Raw genomic sequence first — 21252 nt, 5'->3', positions numbered from 1 at the left:
GGTTTTTAAAAGTGAATGAAAAGACGAGAGCAGGTACGGAATTGCTGCCAAACTGTTTAAAGAACTAGTGAGTGATAGGAAAGTGTCTGCTACTGTATGCCCTTATAAAAAGTTATTTGTTCATCAGAGCACACTGCAAAGGCAGCCATGAAGAAAGAGCTGCAAGAAATCACAGGGCAAGACTGTGTTCACTGTTCCCAAGAAAACAAGTTATTTGATCCACCGTTACCAGTAGGGCAACCTGTGAGAGGCTTGGCAAAAGGTGTGGGTGGGTGTGCAGTATGTCTCCGATGATGCCGGTGGTGAAGAGAGATGTTGGCTTGGAGCCGGTCATTATGCAAAACCATGGAAAGAAGGTGTGCCAAACTGCTGAAGAAAATCTCAGGGAGGTGCAAGTGTCTGCATGGGTTCAGATGTAGTGCAATATCTTGTCACAGGGGCTGCTATTGAGGTGTCTGCTTTGAAGAATCATAGAAGAATCATAGAATCATTAAGGTTGGAAAAGACCTCCAAGATCATCTCGTCCAACTGTACCCCCACCGCCAATATCACCCACTAAACCATGTCCCTAAATAAAATAAACCATGTCCCTAAATAGAGTTCAGTCGTAGTCAAAGTGAAGAGCAAGAGTAGCAAGCAATAAGTGTAAGAATGTAAGACAGCAAAAAGGAATAGTAAATAGTAAGAGAAAAAAAATTGTAAATGTCTTTGGAGAGTTGTGCAAATGGCAGTCTTGCCTCTTAGAAAGATTGCTGGTAAAAATGTGAGGCACTGGTAGGTGAGATCAATCAAATAACTGTCTGAGCAGATGAGTGGGGAAGTGGCAAGAGAGAGGAAGTGTCAGCAGGCAAAATGTTGACTGCAGGAGAGGATACACAGACCACCCAGGGCAGCCTGCAGATTGCCCTCTTCCCTTGCCTCCCCCTGGCCCTACCACAGAGCCTCAAAGGCGGACTGAAACCACCTCCTCTCCTTTTTCATCCCGCAGGAGGGGCTGCCAGAACAGCAGGTGCTTCCATGTGTGCAGATCCTGTCACTTACTCATGTAGCTCTTCATGAGTCTAAGTTTGCCTGCATGTTTCTGCCCACATAAAACAGAGGAGCCAGACTTCGAAGACAGATTTTCGTCTCAGCAAAGCTAAAAGAGTGAGAGATGCTAGCTCAAACGATGCCTGAAGGTACAGTGAGATTAGTTCACAGTGCTGAGCCTCAGCTGGACTCTCTGGAAGCTGCAGCTGCTGGGTAGTGTGGCTCTGAATATTAATAGGAAAAAAAATACAGAAATGTCACTAGTATTTGTGCCTTATATAAAATGTATTACTAGTGTCAGCTAGTTATTTCTGTGCTGTACTGAAAGGGCGGTGACATCCTGAGACCCTCTCTGTCCTCTGTAGGACTGAAACCTGTGTGCTTTTCTTTTCACCTCTGACTTAGCTTCCCATGGTGTTTCCAACTCAGAAATGATCTGAAATACTCCTTGTTTATCTTTGCACGGCTCTAGGGTGTTCTGTCCTGACCACATACAATCTAACACCTTCAGCAGTTTCTCAGTGTTCGGAAGTTATGTAGAAAGTACTGAAAGGAACCTCCTGGATCACTGGCCACAGATGGGACAAGTTGAGCTGGTCAATCCACATTTCTTCTACAGGCCACCAGAACCACAAGTGAAAGCATTCTGCCTCCCTGGCCTCTGCATCCTCATGGCAGACAGCATCAGGGTTTTCCTAGGGATGCCATAGGGCTGTCCCTCCAACCCACAGTGCCAGATCCTGTCGGCATGCCAGGGAAGTCAACCACTGGACGGTGTGGTGTAGCACGCATCCCGAGTTCTCCCTGGAGGCATACAGCCCCAGAGCTACTCCAGCTGTGATGGGAGTGGAGGGCAGCAAACCTGACCACAGCCTCTTGCCTGACTCTGGGGGTACCTCTGCTGAGCCTTTTCCCTTCAGGTCCAAGCTACCACATAACAACATCCTTCCACGTTATACCTTCTGATGACAGCACCTGTTTGGATTCCCTGAGTATGTGTGTGATTACCTGGGAACAACCAAGTGTCAATCTATAAAACTCTTAAAGAAGTTAATGTTTGGTCAATATGCTTTAAAAGACCTGTTTAGTTCTATTTATTGCAAGTGACACCTGTATAAAGCGAAATTTCAGATTATCCTCAATCCTATTTTAACTTTCTGATTTTTTTGTTGATCTTAATTAGAAATTTCTTTTGCCTTTGCAGTTCTTCTTTCTGTATTCTTCATAGAACACATAATAAAATATGCATTACTGTAAACTCTTGGTTTGTTAAGTATCATAATGATTTCAGGATGATTGGTTGTGACAAATTCAAGATGCTCTGTGCTACAGCTATCTTGAGAGGGCTATAAGCATTAGCTGGCATTCCCTAAGTGTATTTCTCATTACATCCCATCATTTTACTGTCTTTCAACAATGATGTCCCTTGTCTTCATTCCAATGTTGCCTTGGGGATAAAGTAATGAGTCCTCAGACTATTTTCTTCTCTTTTTCTCTCTAAAGAGAAGGCAAACAAAGTACCAGACAGAGAAGAAGATAAAGTAGCTCACGTAGTAGGGAAGAAGAGAAAGAGATGGGACTATACGTCAAAGAAACTGATGATTTGATTCACACTGGGTTCGGGCACCACTTGATGCATCTGTAATAGATACCAGCTTGGTATATTCTGCAAAACTCCATCAAAATCATTTTAGGTTTCTCATGCAAACTGGCTCTTTTTCTCACTACCTCAGCTGCTGGATTTCAAGCATCCCCTCTGAGCACCAGATCACCGGCTCAAAACAAGAATTCTATCAATTAGAGAATGCTGTAATAGACCTTGGCATTTATGAGATAGAAGGAAAGATGGCTAAGTTATTTTATTTTACACTGACAGTTGCTGGAGACATTTCCATGGTTATTACATCCTCAGCAAGTTCCAGTATATAATATTGAAACTGAATTATGGATAGCACACATCATTTTCAACACCTTTAGCTTTCACCTTGAGGCAGTCCTGTGAAAACCATACATCTTGGACTCTCCACCGTCTTAAACATGGCATCCTGCTCTCTGCTTCAAGGCTACATCTCTGTTCCTTAGCATGTGGAGATTATCAGGACCATTCATTTTCTTCCCCTTCTCCTGGCACATCTCCTTCTGCATCTCACTTTGTAGGCAAGCTGAAGGCTTCAAGCTGAATGTTCCTCCTCAGCATAGAGATCACCTCAGTCAATGTTTTAGTGCCTAGGATCTCAGGGATCTTTATTTTTATTGTCCAATGGGTATTTCAGTTTCCACTTCTTTTGTTCAGGAAATAAATAACACTGGTTCTTCTCTATGCAACTCAGAAATCAATACCTATTTGAAATTTCCGCAGTTATCGGTGCTGTTGTTCTCTTTAAAGTGCAAAACATTTCACAGTTTTTGTACCCTAGCCATACAAAGCGAGGCAGAATATTCTGTTTAAAAAACATTTCTTCCTGCTGGGGATGCACAGAAGCGTTATGTGTGATACAACACACACATTCTCATCACAGCCCCCCACAGCCCAGCAGATTTCCTGACCTAAGAAACTCACGTCGTGGGGAGGCTTGCAAATAGCTGTAACCTGGTGTGGGAGGCTCAAGGGCCACCCATAAACAGCCACGCAGATTGCCTGGGTTTACTCAGGGAAGTCAGAAATAAATGCATGATTTATGGAAGAGGTCTGCAGAAAAAGAGGTAGTTCAAGCTCGGAACATAGCTGTCGTGGCACCTGAGGAATCATCTACAGAAAAAGACACTTGGTTTCCTTTCAAACTTATCCACAAAGAAAATATACAAAGCAGAGTTTCCATAAAGGCATTTCATCCTTTTCACGTGTCCAAAGCACTGCTTTAACTGCTTATTAACAAATTATGTTTTCAAAGCTAAGGAAGCCACAGACACTTCCAGCAGAAGTATATAAGCATGCAAATAAGAATAAAATATCCTGCCTCCTCATTTCTCCCCCACAAAATTGCATCTTGACTGAAATCCTGATTTCTTGAAACCAAACACCTCTGGCTGTAATTGGGGCAGAATATCCCTTGTTTCTGCTCCCCTGCCGTGCCCCACCCAATGCCACCAGGCAGGCCCTCTTGGTCTGCGAGGCTTTGCTCACAGGCAGCTGTTTGCACAGCTGCTTCTCTCTGTAGCAGCACTGAGTAATTGCTCTGCAGCCGCACCTCCACGACAGCTCTCAAAAAAGACAAGTGCAGCATGAATGCAGCAAGTGCTTAATCTTTGTCTTCATCTTCCTTCCTTCCAATTTCTTCCTTTTCAATCAAATGTGACCAAACCATACATTATTGTCCCCGCTGTCATTAGTTTACTTTTTGCTTAACACCTTTGGGACTCTTCAGGGCTGTAACGTGCTATTTCTCATTCCTCCATCCTCACCTTGTACCTTGAGTGCAAAAGCCCATTCCCAGATGGGGAGAGTTGTCCAAATAATCCCAGGACACCTAAACATTCCTAATCACTAGAGAACCATGGATAAACAGGCAGATATGGGTTGTGAGACTCTAGGGAAAAGGAATAAACATTTTTGGAAGATAACCTTTCCTCTGGCATATTTCTGCGACGGCACTTTTAAACATCTGCTGCATCCTCCTACCTTGCATTGTGATACTGTCATAACTCATCAGCAGTGCCTGGGCAGTATTTGCATAGTGAACCCCTAAGGAATAACTCGATTCCTCCAAGAGGAAAAATGGTGATTTGGTAGCTTGCATCTTCCCCTCCAATGCTAATTCTCAGGCTGATATCTCAGGACGATGTGAGGAGCAGTGAGCTGCAGAGGATTCTGCCTTCCAGATAACATGTAAATCCAAGAGTCTGCTACTTGCAGTCACTGACGATACTATGCCGCTTTCCTGTAAGGTGTATTATTTCCTTCTACTCTGGGTGAAATCCCAGCTGTGAACCTTACATCCTGCCTATCTATTTGCTCCTTAAAAATAAATTGGATAGGATGGTTTTCATTTCCTGTCCCCTCACTTCTTCTGTTGTTTGGCTACAGGCAGTTAAACAACCACAGTGTTTCACCCTGGAGGTGCCTGTATGTCAGTAACGGGTGAAATAATCCTTTTATGAAAAGATTTACCTGCCTCATAGGAATGTTGTGAAGTTTAAGCCTTTTTTTTTTAAGAGGATTGAGATAAAAAACACCATGGGGATACAGATGACCTGCATATTTGCAAGGAATTGATAAATTTTGTATGCAATTAACAAATACCATATTTTTTGAGATTTAAATTTCCTTCATCATTTTTGAGCGGAAGGAGTTGGTTTTGATTAAGCAAAATAAAAGCAGTTGAAAGATAATCCAGACAGGGAAGAAAAACCAACTACAGTGCTTTTCTTTAAAGGAAATAGCTCTCTCTGCCAGGCAGGATCTCTACAGGATGCAGAAAAACTATTGTGAAGGAAGGCTGTCATATTAATGCATTTTCAGGTCTTTTCCTCTAGCCACTTTCAAGACATGTGACTCAGCTGTATTTCTTTCTATTCAGCAAAACCGGTGCTTGCTTTGAATACCAAAGTCAGAAAAGAAGGGAAACACAGAGAGATCTCTGTCAGCAATCACACAGGCAGTGCATTTCCTGATGAAAACGACGGCAGAAGCCCAGATTTCATTGGTACCTTACACTTCCATTCCTACTTCATTGAGTTTTGTAGATCTGGAGACTTGCCATCCAAGAAAAATTAACCCCTTGAGGTGAAACAAGGGAGTGTGCTTAAAATCAGGTGTTAACATTGATTTCAACAGACTTAGTAAAGAGAGGACATGTTATTCCATGAAGCCCTGGCAGAGGGAGACATCAGAAACGTATCTAGTTATATTAGAGGATCTTCTGTCTTGGAAGGATAATGGCTATTATTAGTCACTGTTTCTGGCAGCATGCAAAGTGATTGAGAGACTTTTCAAGCAATAGAGACCAGTCCCTAACCTTACAATCCTAAATTAAATACCGAGTGGGAGGTAAGGGAAGTAGTACAACGTACAGAAGAGTGAGTGCTCCTTAGGACAGTTGGAACTTGTTAACGTGAATCAGCCAGGAAGTCTCATAAGTAGCACTGGGGATTATCTTGAGAATCCTCCAGTCTATTCTAGTCATAGTGTTTGCAGAAACTAAATGCTTTACTCATGATGGATTTTGTCAAGTACCTCCTGTGAAAGTAAGTATACACACTGTAGAGAGAAAATTAAGTGCAGACTATTCTCATTTATTTTCAGGAGAATTTCCCAACTTGCAGCTTAATGAGACTTCACTGAACAAAACCAAATTCTTCCTTTTTAAACTCTCCATGTAAAGTCTTAACTTCTTTTTTTTTTCTTTCCAAAAGTAAATATACTAACTATGGCCTGGCCTCAAACATCAATCTACAAATGTTTTATATTAACCAGGTGTTTATTTTGTTCACATTATCTCATCCCCTTCTTCCCTGGATATTTGAGGATTAGCATATGTTATGGACAAGATCAAAGAGATCAATTTACTGTTTGTGAGCTTTATTCAGGAATTATTTGATTTTTGCAAACACAACACAGCTGTTGTGTATGCAAAAATGTACTTAATGGTAAGTAAAGAAAAGATTTCTGTGGAGTCTTTTGTTTGACAGAATTCACTCTTCCATCTCTTACAAAAATCAATTAAGATGAAAATGCAACTGGACTGTGCATATTTTTTTATTATTTTTTTAATCAATAGACCCCCGTGTTCCCAGATTCTATTGAATTAGGTTTTCAAAGCTCTTTTGTTCTCACCTGTCTATGAAAAATCATTCACAGCATCCTGGATCTCGGTTCACAGTGTCTGCCTGAATCCAAAAGGTAAAGTACTCCATCCCCAGGGAGGGCGCCAGCTGTCTCATTGATTCAGCATGGCTTTTGGATGATTCTGAAGTAGCACTGGCATAATTTCCAAAGAGAGGTGTATAATGAGGTAGCGCCATGTTAACCATTACCAGGGAGAAGTAGAACATCTGGTCTGGAACAAAAGAGAAGTCCAGACCTGAACTATCAGCATCAAAGCATGCACTTGTGGGGTAGCATATGCCAGGATTCACTGCCTAGAAGCAACAGATTTAGGGATGAAATGGGATGTGAAAATAAGAGTAAAAATAATAAGGAGAAAAAAAACACATTTTCTCATGTATTTCTTTTCTAGGATTTATGTTCTTGCTGACTCAAAAAGTACTGTCACAATTCTTGTACGCTGACAAAAGAAGGGATATTCAGAATAAGCTTCACTTTGTACAAATGCATAGGTATTTCCTATACTTTTTTTTTTTTTTTTAAATCTAGCTGTCTTTACTCCTTTCACAGACTGAGCTGCCACTTTGATGTAATCCCACTAAAACCCCAGCTCAGTGCAACATTTTCTACCCTTTGCAGGTTCCAGTTGTACAGCAGGAAGTCTGGAAATGCCAGGGAGCCCCCAGTCTGTCAGCTGGGAGCAATCTCCCCATGCACTTCTCCCACAGTCTGGAGGGCTGAGGATGTAAACAGTGAAAATTCTTCATCAACAGTTGGTGGAGATGGTGGGGAGTGTTTTAAAAACAGAGTCAGAGGGAGAGAAAAGGAAGGATGTCATCATAGGCAGCCCTTGCTAGCAGGTGCATTCACACCAGGAGCTGGCTCTGTTCTCCACTGATTCAATGAAATCTCTGTCTATAGCAGCAGGACGCTGGCAACTTTGTCAGGGGTATACAAACACCTGGGTATGTATGTGCTTTTTTAGGGGGCAGTGAGAGGGGGGAGACTTTTAAGAAATCTGGGGTTTATATGAGAGAAAGGGCGGGGGGGCAGAAGAAGCATTTTCCTATCATAAGAAATAAACTGATCTCTCCATCAGCTTCCAGAGTACATCTCTCTCACTGGCTGCACTGTTGGGTACCCTGGTGAGCATATGGTACCTTCACAGCTCCCTCATCATCATTCTGGACATCTTCCTTACTGGCCTGAGTTGCCTCCTAGAGGACTGATAGTAGCAGATCTGGCCAAGTCTCCTTGGTGCCAAGTCCTTGTGGCAGGTATTTCATAATGAAATTCATCATTCTCTCTCACATTCATGGAGGGGGGGTGTCTCTGCCCAGAGGTTTTCTGTTTGCTCTGGGGGATGTTAGGATTCCTGGCATTGCTCTGTTTCGTGACCAGCAACACGGCTTTTTAGTTGTGCACCAAGACTTTTGTCCTTTTGCCTGTTCATCCTTGGGAACTTAGCAAAGCATTGTGCATTTGATTGCAATGTTATTACAATGTTAAATACAGAATAGTTAAATCTGCCAGGCACTCTGTAATCAATATCTCTACCAATTTTCCGGCTGTCCCACCAGGCTGTTCGTAGTATGGATTCAATATGACGGACTTTAAATGACATAGCAAAGAAAAGTACTGTTAGAACATAAGACTTCTGTGACCCCTTCCAACCTCAATCAGGACTCCCCAAACTCCCTTATTTCACATTGCAAGGAGTCAAATGCACATCAGGAAGTAATTAGCTCCTAAATCAGAACACCAATCCTTCATCTTCACCCATTTTCTCGTCTTCTATTCACAAACTGCTCCAGGTAGTTTTCTACTATGAATGGCCCATTGCTCTTCCTCTACTCCCCCATCTGCCCCTCAGAGCAATACATCATCTCCTTTCCTAATCGTCTTTTTCTATCATACTTTTGAACTGCAAAATGTTCTGTGCCCTTTTCGATTTGCAAGTCCATATTTTTCTGTCAGACCACTCTGCTCACCAAGTCTTTCAGGCCCACCCCTCTTTATATACCCCCACATGATTGCTGAGGGCTTAACATATATGCTCTGTTTCTCAGTTTAGTGTTCTGAGTCCGTATCTTTATTATTGGGGATGTGAACTGTGTAAAATATCCACTCTCTTCATCCCCTGATGATTCAGATTGGCAGACCTGTTGGTGCACATTGTGCTCCACATTCCAGCCAGTGCATGTGTGTATTTTTTGTTTGGACATTGAAGCACAAAGAGAGAAAGGTATTTCCCCCAAGTTTTAGCTCAATGAGTAGCCGGAACACTGCTGGCAAGTGCCTCCACAGCCAGGAGCTGAAAGATACTCCCAAAAGCCAAGGCACGGCTATAGCCAGAGGGGTGAAAAAAAAAGACAAAAAATAAAAGATAAAAAGAAAGAAAGAAAAGAAAAAGAAGAAAAAAGCCACTGCATTAAAACAGGCTATATAGGCTACATAAAAAGGTTCTTTACAGACCCACCTGTACAAAAGTAAGTGGCTGATCCATTTCCCTATAACACTTCTGATATCAGTAGCCTGACAAGTTACTTGTGGGGAGGGGGGAAGAAATAACTTGTCATCAAAATGAACTCCTTGAGTATTTCCATTTTGGTGTAGAGAACATTTGATAGAAAGAGGCACTTGTCATCTCTTCCTTAAACATAGTCTTCTGCCTCTTTTGTTCAAGCCACTGTAAGCGAGATAGCATATGCACAGGGAGTAAATTCTTCACAGGCAGGCATCTGGATCAGTATATTGAAATTGAGTCTATTTTTAGACAGCTGATGCTAGCTTCCCCATGAAACTGCATATTTGTAGTTTTCAGGCTTTCTGAAGTGGATTTTTGCCATAAATTGATTGTAAGTCATTTTGAGAGCATGGGAGGAAGGGCCTGCTCCAAAGTCTATTGAAAATATATTAGAGTCTTTCTATTGATTTGAAAAGCTGAAGATCAAGTCAGCAAGGACTCATTCTGTCCATGTAAAATACAGGAAATTTGCATTAGAAATGCAACATAAATGTATTTCTTATGCAAAACTCAGCTGAACAGTACACTTCACTGCCTATCTAGCAAATTCCACAGCTGGAAATATTGTTCTCTCTTTTATATCCTTATTCTTTTTATCCAAATAGTTAACCAGATATCTGGGGTTTTCTCAATTGTTTCGTTAGGGGGATAAATTGATGACAGAGTCTGTGATTGCTCTGGTACAACCCATTTTCTTTACCAGGAACAAGCATAAATCCCTGATGCAGCAGGAACAAGCAATAGAATGTCTTTTTTTTTTTTTCTTTCAGCATCCTAAATCTGTCTTTTTAACAATCAGTCTGTCCCAAAAGCTGCTGCTTTTTGCTTTGGCTTTCTTTCAGTCATGCCACAGTTATTTCTCTGTCTCCTGCTTTTCTGGTCCTTTCTGCTTGTTTTTCTCACTGCCATTGATTCTCTGTTCTATTCATTTGATCCTCAGACTCCGAGTCTGCTTTCCAGAAATTTGAGGCTGCTGGGATTTGCTGTCACTGTCCATAGTAGCAAACCCATTGTGTCCCCTACTTCATACCTACTATCACTTAACTATCACTCATTTACCTTAAGAAACGGTGATAGTCATGCCTAGTAATGTCAATGAGAGCTGTGATTGTATCCAAATGAAAAAACTCTGGTCTATGACTACATAACAACATATATGTTGTTACCTTGCACTAGCTGATCCACATTATGTGTCCAAATCTCCATGTTCTTAGGCGAAGTCAAATACATAGAAAATTCATTTTGCTAAGTCTGCAAAGAGTGTCATCCAAATCAAAATAAATTGCATGTTGATCCACTTGTTCTCAGTCCACAGAGACTCACTGAAGGCTATATGTAGATCAATAGGTTCACAAGGGGTCACATGAGAGCAGAATATGGTTTGAAATCTCTTCAGGAAATATCTGAGTAACCAACCAAGCCATTCCTCATTTTGTGAACTTGTTTTACCTTGAATGACCAAAAATTGTGAAGTAGATGATATATATTAAATTATTACCTTTTGTGAACAGTGTAACTTAGCTAAGTCACACACTGTTAGGACTGAGAGAAACTCAGTGCCTGATGTAATCCTATTATATAATATTTTATATATTATATAAAATAGTTCTCCAGCTCAAGCATTTTTATTCCTTAAAGTTTTGAAATACATGCAAAGTCATGATGTATTCTTAGAACATATTTTAGTAAACAGGTGTGGTATCTGATCTTGAAGGGAGCCTGGTAATAGAAATTCCTAGGATTTATTCTAGGATCAATCATCAATTTATGGAGAGTTTTGGAAACTCTTTATATTTGAATTTTTAGTTTTGTGTGATGGCCTGGAGAATATTTTTCAGTAGACTTTCAAATTCCCATTATTTTATAAACTGTGTTTATGACTGCAGTTTTCAACATGGAATAAATTATGCAAAAAACAGACCATGTCTGACAGTCAGAAATAATTCCTGAGGTCCTTGTATTGCTTCTCCCTAGAAAAATAATAGAACTCACTGTCTTAGCTATTAACTCCTAATAACTTCAAGCAGCAAGTTAAAAACTGGATGGAGAATGGAAACAACATAGAGGAAGGATAGAAGAAGAAGGTATTCAAAACTAGATTTTATAGGCAACCCCCAAATAAAAGTAAATAGTTCAGGAAAGAGGGTCTGACAAGGAGCCCAGAAGTCCTGAGAACCTTAACCACAGTATCAATGACCCTTTAAAAATATTTTTTTTTAATATTTTAAACAGTGGAATTTTTTTCAATTGTTCATAGTTTTCTTTTTTTTTTTTTAGATCTACAAATCTTTATTTTCAATTTCTTTCATTATTTGTATGCTTAAGTTCTTTTGTGATGGCTGAGTGTGTTTTGCTTCAGCAGCTGCAGAGCTCTGCAGAGTTAAATAGCCTGTCAGGGCTACCTCAGGAGGGCTCTTCTTCTAGACCTTCATGAAACCAAAACAATTTCAGCTGAATATTATCAGGATAAAAAGTTACAACATGTAAAATCTATTTACCTAGGTCTTCTACTGCCCAATGGAAGGTTGTTACCTCTAAATCACCATTTAAAGTTGGTCACATGTTCTCCCTATTCTTTCTCTTTACCTTCAGAGAAGAAATGGATTTAATTATTTTTTCTAATTAGCTGGCATAAACAAAAGTGATCCCTATCTGAGGGGCTCACATTTCTGCATACACTAAGCACCCAACTCCACTCCCAGAGTCAGTGCTGTTACAGACCTGGGCCTACGAGCCTGAGTATACGTGAAATCTCAGTATAAAAGATTTGACCAAGGTCATGCAGAAGTCTGGGATGGAGCAGTGGACTGAAATTCTTTCCCTGAAAAGGTTTCTTCCCTTCTACTGCACCTGGAACAGCCCTGAGGACCAAAGCACTACCTATTCGTATAATGAATAACCCTTCTACTAAAAATTGCTCCAGGCACACTTGGCAGCAGTAGCATGGATAAGTGGGAGGACTAAGCTAGCTGATAACACTTGGTAAACTATTAACCAGCCCACACATGGGCTTGAAAGGTTTGTATGTGTATATATTAATCTTTCCTGTAAACACAGAGGACAATTATGGACACAGTGGCTAAACTGCCAGTGTTAATAGATTGCTAACCCAACACAATTACTACTGCACTACTCCCACAGAAATCTGTCCTTTCTGCTCAGAAGGACATCTTAGTTGATGGGGAGTGTCTGTGTATATACATGTGTATATATTTGGTATTTGGTTTGCACTGATAAATACTAGCAATATCACAGAAAAGTTCTTCGTGACACCTAATATGGAAGATCATCTTGGGGAGTGTGGGACTTGCCCTTACTTGAACGTGGCAACTCCAGCATGCAGAATGCATGGAGGCTGCCATTTGTTGGCAATGGTTGCAACAGCAGCTTCACAGTCTTGTTCAGTGGCCCCAGGTTAAAGAGAAAATTTCACCTCTGCAAACCATCCGTACTCCATCCAGATAAAGCCCCAAAAATATAAAAGCAGAGCACCTCTTAGCATGGGTTTAAAAGTATCAAATATCAAAAAACCCATGCACAAATGAGTATGCATGTGTCTGCATCTGTGTAGTTGTCCTCTGTGTCCTGGAAGAACCAAGGTCCCAGCAAAACTATCACATCCCTCTCCAGTTTCTCTCAGTATTCTGTCTTAATGGTTGTATGACATTGCTGGTGGCTGTGGAAAAGGTCTCTGTTCCACTGCAGAAGTACACGCGTATCAACTCTGAGAAATGTCATTCTTCTTTATATCAAAACGCCTGGCTTCCTTTTGCAATAAAAGGTGCTACATAAGGCGAGATATGACAATCTGAGCAATAAAACAAGAAATCCTAATCTCTTCATGCTGGGCACAGAGAGAAGTTTATTGAAGCACTGGTTTACTGTAGTATGTTATCGAATTGTGATAAAGCAGATAAAAAGGGAATGGAAATGGAAAAGTTATTAAACTAATTGTATCAGCAAGAGTATTAATTTAATTTATCTCACTTTATTATTGCCATCAAACTCAAATGCAAATCCTAAAGTGTGATTTAAATAGATGATTGAATTTAGTTTGGGTGGAAAATAAAGGCTGAGAAATGATAAATGCTGTTTCATTACATTAATTTCGAAAAACAAATCTTTCACCTAAGTGATCCTTTGATATCCTTTTTGTTTTCTAGTCTTGCCAGGAATTGTTAAAGATGACACTTTAGAGAGACCCCTGAAGAGTACTAGGGTGTACAATTTTGCTTTACTGGACATGAACATACTCGCCTGACATTAAATCTTGGGTGTTTCAGTATATACTTAGAAACATATTGAAATCAGAAGACATAGTAACCTCAAAGAGAAAGGTGAACAGTTCTTCTGCTAAAAACAAATAAATAATATGCTCTAATTCATTTTAAAAGTGTACTAGGGTATTGTGAAGCTAGCATAGCCTCAAAAGTGTTAAAATTTGAAATAAATAGTGGGCTTTCCATATTTCCATTTCAGTCTATGAGATTCTTTCTTTAGATTTCATCGTTCTTAAAGAGTTAAGGTTGGGTTGGGTTTCCTAACACTGTAAGTATTTAAAAGCCCATGTCTAAGGGAAAGCACAATAAGCCAGTATATTCTCATGGATTAAAGCAAATTCCAGGGTGTCACCTAAAGTGTAAATACTGAAATCTGAGATTTTTATCATTCTGATGGAGACTATATCTATAATATATACCACAGTTTGAAGTTACTTGCCAAGTGCAATTAACTCTTTAAGAGACCATTTATTTAGAATGACTGTGATGCTTCTGGCACCCAAGTACCTTGCTCAGAGCACTGTGCTCTGGAGATATAACCAGAGAACTATGGCGAAGCCTTCAGTCATCTACTTAATCCCTCTACCTTAGTTTAGGTAGTGACAGAGTGGAAGCAAGCACGGAACTGAGAATTTAGGCAAAAAATATGAGGTAAAAAATATGAGGTAACCTTTATTAAGTATTATGAAATTCTTAAATGAGAAGAATTAAGTTAAAAAAACCAACAACACAAATAGAAACAAAATTCAAAATTTATTCTGTGAATTCAATCTCCTAATTCAATATTAATTTTTCTTCTTTTCATTCCTTGTACCTATGACTTCTCATCTCTAGCAAGTTATTTCCAGAAATAACTTCCTATGGATTTATGTCCTACAATTGGTTTCTCTGGTGTCTCATTTGCTATTGGGACCACGCTCAAACTGCAGCCTTTTCTTGGAGAAAGAGGAAAACAATTCTTTCTGTCTCCACCCAGCTACATATTTTATAAAGTGAGTGGAAATTTATCTTTGAGATTACTGTTTTTCTCTCAGACTAATTGGAATAGACCAAGAAATTAAGTGGTTATAAGAAGATAAGTGGACGGTAGAACACATGTATCCACACACACATTAATCCAGCAATGATTGCAGTAGCCTCCTTTCTTTGGGAAACTGAGTCGAAAATGTTTTAAATAACTTCAAATAGTAGAATAAGAAAAAAGATGAATAAACATCCAGAATTGCAGGAAAGTTGATTCACTTCTGATACAATTCGGACTAAGGTGTATTAGACCAAGTCTTAGAGCATCAGTCCGGTAAAATATGTAACACTCATTCTTAAGGTAATGCGTTTAAATGGACTTCATGCCTAGAAGATTTATTAAGTTGCAGTCATACTTTGTCCTGAAAGTTCAGGTTCAGATCTTATGAATTTCAAATAATAGCTAAGTCAAGTGTAGTCAATGTTTATTATTATAGCTGTGAGCAGCATGGTAATCAAAACTGTGGAAATGTCTGCAGCTGTACCCACAACATCCCTTCTGCAATGCTCCCTTCACTAAGGAAGCTGTTGATCTAAGTAGATTGTTGCCTACCATGCAACATACACAGAAAGAATAGGGAGTAGAAAGCAAAATATCATTTCGGCTGCCATTTCTCTAAGTTAATAATCATTGTAGGAGCACATGTTGAGTTTTAGTATTAAAACGAAGGGTTTCATATTACAGATTATAGGGAGACTTATGTGAACAATGTGGCAGATATAGACAATCAAAGTGTCTATTGAGGCATGGAGCTGCAATACAAAAGCAATCAGTGCAGAAAGCAAGGCAGTGACAATACAATATTAAATCCATTTGATAGGCAAACTATATCTGTTGAAATTTCTCAGGGTGAATGAGTATAAAACTCATTATCAGTATTGCAGCATGTCCCATGGCACCACTTTATTTATTCAAATTAAGATTGGAGAAAGTGAGTAAATACAGCATCCCCGTACTCTAAAAATTCTTTGCAGATAAATCCTTTGCTTATATTTGTTCTTTGCACACTTTCCATGAGTCTCTCATGCAATGTTCCTGCCCAGTGTAGGAAAACAAGCTTTATAGAAAGTACAGAGCATACGCCTGTGAAGTGTATTTACCATTTAGAATGGTCGGTGAACACATTCAGGAGCTGAATGATAGTGGAAAGGACTGAATCTTTAATCTTGGCTTTTATCATTTAATATTCTCAGTTGAGTATCTCAGATGTCTGTGAAGCATCACAGACTACTCAGTCATGCTCTTAAATGATGAGTTATTTGGCTAGCAGAGTCCACCCAGTCACACTGTATGGCAACTTCACATCTTGACACAAATGTTTGCTTTTTACCAAGTTCTTCTCACATACCAATTTTCCCCCAGAACCCATGGATCCCAAGCAGTTTGCAGCCCATTTCAATCCATGTCACTGGCCAGCATCTTGGATCCTAATGTAGAAGGATATTCTCCTCTCATTTGAATACATAAACTAACATTACTGAAATATTTCAAAAGCACATGACCAAGTACATTTATACATTTTTCAAGACAGCAGAAGTTTTAGACATCACAGTGTCAGTGATCACCAGTGTTTTGGATTGTGGGTGTTTAGATTTTTGACATCAAAGCCAACACTACCCCTGATACTATATTATCCAAAGCCCGAAAGATCTCAGCACCTCTATGTGGGGATCTATAATTTCCAGTTAGGTTTGTATCAGACTCGCATACAATAATTACTACAGTTTGCACTGTAGTGAAGAGCTAGTGAAAGATTCAGACTACGCTTTCTTTTTATTTTTTTCTCTTCTCATCCTTGCTATAATCTCTGTAATTGTGATGATAACAGTCTAAACTACTTTGCCCTTTTCATTGTTGAGTAATTTGATTAGAAAGTAATTCCTATCCTCAAGCTCAGTAACCTTAGGGAAAAGGTGAAACAGAGAGGTCATTCAAAATACAGAGACTATCAAAAAAGGTTTAAATAACTGAATCATTAAGATTCTATAGCCTCCTGTCCATGACAAAGATGGTAATGAGAAGAGGAAATAGCATTCCCAATGTATTCATTGGGAAAATTACTGTAATGAAACTTAAGCACAGGAAATAATGCAAATGTAGCCTGTTCTCATTACATGTGAAAGATTGACATTTTTGTACCCCTTTCTTCCTGTCATTGTTACTGTTGTATGAAAATCAAACCATGCTTTCATCTTAAAAGACACATTTTACTCAACATACAATACAAATGTAGCACAGAAAATTGTAAGAACAGATAGACAGTCAAGTGGTCAGAGTATTTATTTACAGTTCTTCCAAAACAGGAAACAAACCTTATGCTCAAATCTAAATGCAGTATTTATCATTCGTTATGACTGCATTCATTAAGTTGTATTAAGTATAGAACAGCTTTTGGAAATATCCCAAGTTTCTATGCGCAACCTTTTTATGGATCACTGAGAATGGATACTGATTCTGAAGATCTACAAAACCCAATGCATTCTGTAAGAAAAATACCTTACAGCTTAATTTATGATTTAGTATAGAAGAACTGAAAAAGAAACTTATAACTATCTGTCCAGGTAATAAGGCTACAGCTATCACCAATCTGCCTGTTTCATTGGCTATCACTGAAAAAATACTGTTCCTGACATTAAGATTTTCTTTTTACAATGAATGAATTGTTCTAAGTTATTCCACTCTAACTTAACTTAAAAATGAAGAAGCCATTTTTCTCCTCAGATATTCCAAAGATAACTCATGCCCAAATGTCAGCCAAAGCCTAGTTCTGAAAACTGTACCTCCAAAGGTGAACATCTTGAAAAATAACTAGCAACTTCAAAAAAAATCCCAACTACTACAAACAGGAACACATGAATAAGATTAAAGGCAGCAGTCACTAGAAGTCATGTTAATTCATTTCATACTGTATGGGTCCAAAACACTATAAATACTATATGTACTGTTTCTCTAAGTAATGAAATGCAGTCAACAGGAGGAAGGGTAGAAAATTTAAAAAGTGTTTTAATGTTACATAAACAAACACGTCACAACAGCTAGATAGATACCCAAAGCAATAAGAAAATAAATAAAGAAATAAATAAAAAGCATATAATTGTGCTTGCTTCATAACTACAGGAAATACCAAAGATCTTTAGCAGTTACAAGTATTTTTTTCTGATTTATTTTGACAACTTTCTGTAAAATTCAGTTAAACTGGATTTTGAAGCCATCAATTTAAAAGGGGTTTTATCCAGTCAACCTTCTTTATCATCAGTCTAATTCTGAACCAACAATGAGTATAACTTCAGGTAAATTGAACCACTTGAGCCTTTCTGATGATAATCAAAACTGTTCCTTCTGTACTGACTAGAGTACAAAGATCATTATAATAAAATCTACAGCCCTGAATTCCTTTCTGAGCTAAACCAAGGCAGCTATAACTGCACCAAACTAAATCATTTTTCCTTAGGAGACTTCCATAAAGATGATTACTCCAGTTACCCACAATACTCACGGACTTATCATCCACAATGCAAAACAAGTAAAATGTCACTGATACTTCCATAGCTCACTCTCCTTGTTGGCCTTGATCTACACTCTTTAAATCACAGAAAGAAGACAGTGTAGTGGGGCACAGTAATCCTTACTTCATAGAATTGTACATGAACAGTATGAACTCAGTGCAGGGTGGAATACTGTATGCAAATTTTTCATAATTTCATCTAAAAATTGATTAAATGAACAGGCATGTCATAAAATAATTCTTTGTGCGGAGGCACTAACAGACAAGAAGATGCTGCTTATTCTTTAGACTCACCTGTAGCGATGTGACACTTGACAGCTTGGGATTTCTTTTCTCTTCCCATCTGGCTTGCTTCCTTTAAGCAAAATTCCAGCACTCCGTGCCTGGTGGCCCCCGCATCAGTAAACATCCTTATGTTGCTCATGTTACATCTTCACTTGACATAACAACAAATGAAAGTGTTCTTCTGTATATCCATTTCTTTTCACATAGCTTTGGCAACCGCCAGCTGGAATAGGAAAAGACGTTCTGATTTCAGTAGCTGACAACTAATATGCAGAGAAAGCCAACCAGTGCCAACAGAAAAGGAGCAGGACATTACAGAAAACCTGACTGTTAACACCAGCATCCAAGGCCAAGCAAACCACTAAATAAGATTCAGATCTTGCCCTTTCCAGCCCCAGCTGTCACCAGGCATTGGACCTAAACAATTGCTAAATTCATGTTTTTCCTCACTGTCTCATAGTCAGCGCTTCTGCACGTGGATAGTGCAGTAGTTGTCAAGCACAGACCACATTGAATGCATTCTAGAAAGAGGAGAAAAAAATGGAGAAATGAAAACCAAGTGAAAAGACCTGGATATTCTTCATGGCTTCAGCTGTTCGCCTCTTCTCCTATCCCAGAGATGAGGATTATGAAATAAGGAGATAGAGGCATACAAGAGAAATTTTGAGAACTGCTAGTAGAGTATACAGAGGGCATGCAGTATAACATTTTCTTTGTGTAAAGTCATGTCTTGTACTGGAATACTGTTTTTTCCCCATTTGAATTCATGGCCCCTGCTGCATACATGTGTCTGTCCTGGGAAGGTGCAGGTGACAATGTGTAGGTACACCTAAGGACTTGCAGAGTTGGGAGCAAGGGTGTAGGAGTTGTCATGGACAGATCTGATGTGTGAAAAAGTCATGTTTTGATTTGAGTGACATAAAAATCCTCTGTAACTCTGATAAAACGCACAGAGTTTGCTGCTGATCTCACTTATACTAACTTCTGACTTCCTAAAACTTCAGTGTAGCGAATTCCAGGGCAAACTTGTCTACAGAAGAATTTCAATGTATACAGAAACTTCTTTCCAACACTTCACATGATATTACCAGACATGTGACAAACCCTGGATGGAGCATTTATGACACCTGACATCTAGAGCCTTTCCATGCCTTTTCAATGACAGCTGCTGAGAAGAAATAACATCCTCCAGCTGCACAACTTTATCCTTCCCTCACTTGTGAATTGAGACATTTTGCTTTAAAGTGGCACTCTATACTGTACTCTTAAAACTGCAATTGTCACTTGATGAAAGGAAGCCAAATGCTCCATCAGTGACATCTGACAGCAAATAAAAATCTCCTTCCTAAGGGCATAATGGGCAGGATGCAGCCATATCGTTCTTTCCTCTTATTAAATCACACTATCAGTGGGATTAACTATCAGGCAGTAGACACAAGGGCTCCACGAGAATATACAAAACAAGCAGGGTACAAAAGACCAGCGCATGCCCCTCCTCAGAACCAAGCACCGTGACATTCCATGAATAAATTAATGTGATTAGTCCTCCAAATAAAGCCTAAGGAAAACAGTCAGCACTAACACAAGGCCAGGTACCCTATCACCTTAAGCTTGGCCTTCACAGTGGGGTGAAGCCACAGGAGAGGAAAGAAACAGCAGTTCCTCACTAACCAGATTCACTTGCAGGCTACATTTTAAAGAACAACAAAAACATATACACAGTAATTGCCAGATAGTTAAACAGGGATGAAAAGCATGACCAGATGAACAAAAAGTTTGAGCTTGTTCATTCTTTCCTCCCACAGCTGCTGTCTGACCACAATCTCCTTCTCAAGTCTAATTAGCAGGCCAAATTAAGCCCTCATGTTACTCTGTTCAGTGGAGTTTGCATGTGGCATACATTTGCACTAATGTGCTATGCTAGAGATTTTCTTAAGTGACTTTCTGTTAGTATGCAGATGTTAAAGAAATCTGATTTCAGAAAGGGCTTGAGTGCCCCTACACTCAGATATTCTCTCTGTATAAGGACTGAGATGTCAAAGGCAATCCAGAGTGAACCAACTAGTTGCAGCTCTACAGGGGCTGTGGTCCCCATGTAAGACCTACCAGGCACATATACCCTACAGCATCTTCAATGACAGGTGTGGTTAGGAACCTTAAAAGTTCCTCATAAGTCAAATCAAGAGGTTTCTGACTCTCATGCATGTTGTATGAAGACACAATGACCATGAGTTATCCTATTTTTTCAGCCTAAAAAACAAAACAACAACAAAAATAATGCTAACAGAAATCAAATTAAAAAATAAGAGCTTTTTGTTACCTTTTAATTTCTCTTTTATTTACACTTATGATGCTATTTTTAAATTATAGATCAATTCCAAAGGATCCTCAGGGGGGCTAATAAAAAGATTCCCTATTGAATACAAACAACTGCAATACCAAGGTCAGTACTCCTGTCTCCTACCCCATTTGGTCAAAGAGAAGCTGCTTCATTGGGAGAACCTCACTATAAAAACAACCTGCCCCAAGAGACTATCCATGTCCCTGCTACACCCTCCCTGCAGTAAGGCTGACCATATCTCCCCTTCAGCGTAAGCAAGAAAACATGGGAGTCAACAGAATCCCTCTGTTCTTATCTGTCCTCACTGTTGAGGAGTAAGGGGTCATCCCTGCGAAAAGCCCCCATTTCCTTTATTCAGTGATACAGCTTGGGCTGCTAAGACGCAATGTTACCGTTTCTCTCTTGCACAGAAAAGGCCAGATTCTGTGTTGCATGGGATAAGTGATGAGTGGATTTGGGCTTTCCCAGGCAGACATCTAGTGCAGACCTCAGACTAG

The 21252-nt window shown here is 39.5% G+C and overlaps 1 protein-coding gene across 2 annotated transcripts in view; it reads right to left on the bottom strand.

Annotated features, from left to right (window-relative positions):
- The window catches only part of NXPH1 (neurexophilin 1), a 178473-nt gene extending 159739 nt beyond the window's left edge, over window positions 1-18734 (bottom strand). For both annotated transcript variants that reach the window (XM_048075414.2, XM_048075416.2), the window contains exon 1: window positions 18424-18734. The gene's annotated coding sequence lies outside the window, so the exon portion shown is untranslated. The remainder of the gene's footprint in view (window positions 1-18423) is intronic.
- Window positions 18735-21252: the final 2518 nt, after the last annotated feature.

Source organism: Anser cygnoides, chromosome 2 (genome assembly GCF_040182565.1).
Source record: "Anser cygnoides isolate HZ-2024a breed goose chromosome 2, Taihu_goose_T2T_genome, whole genome shotgun sequence".
NCBI lineage: Eukaryota > Metazoa > Chordata > Aves > Anseriformes > Anatidae > Anser > Anser cygnoides.
The sequence above is the reverse complement of the archived record's forward strand: the minus strand, read 5'-3'. Positions and strand labels throughout refer to the sequence as shown.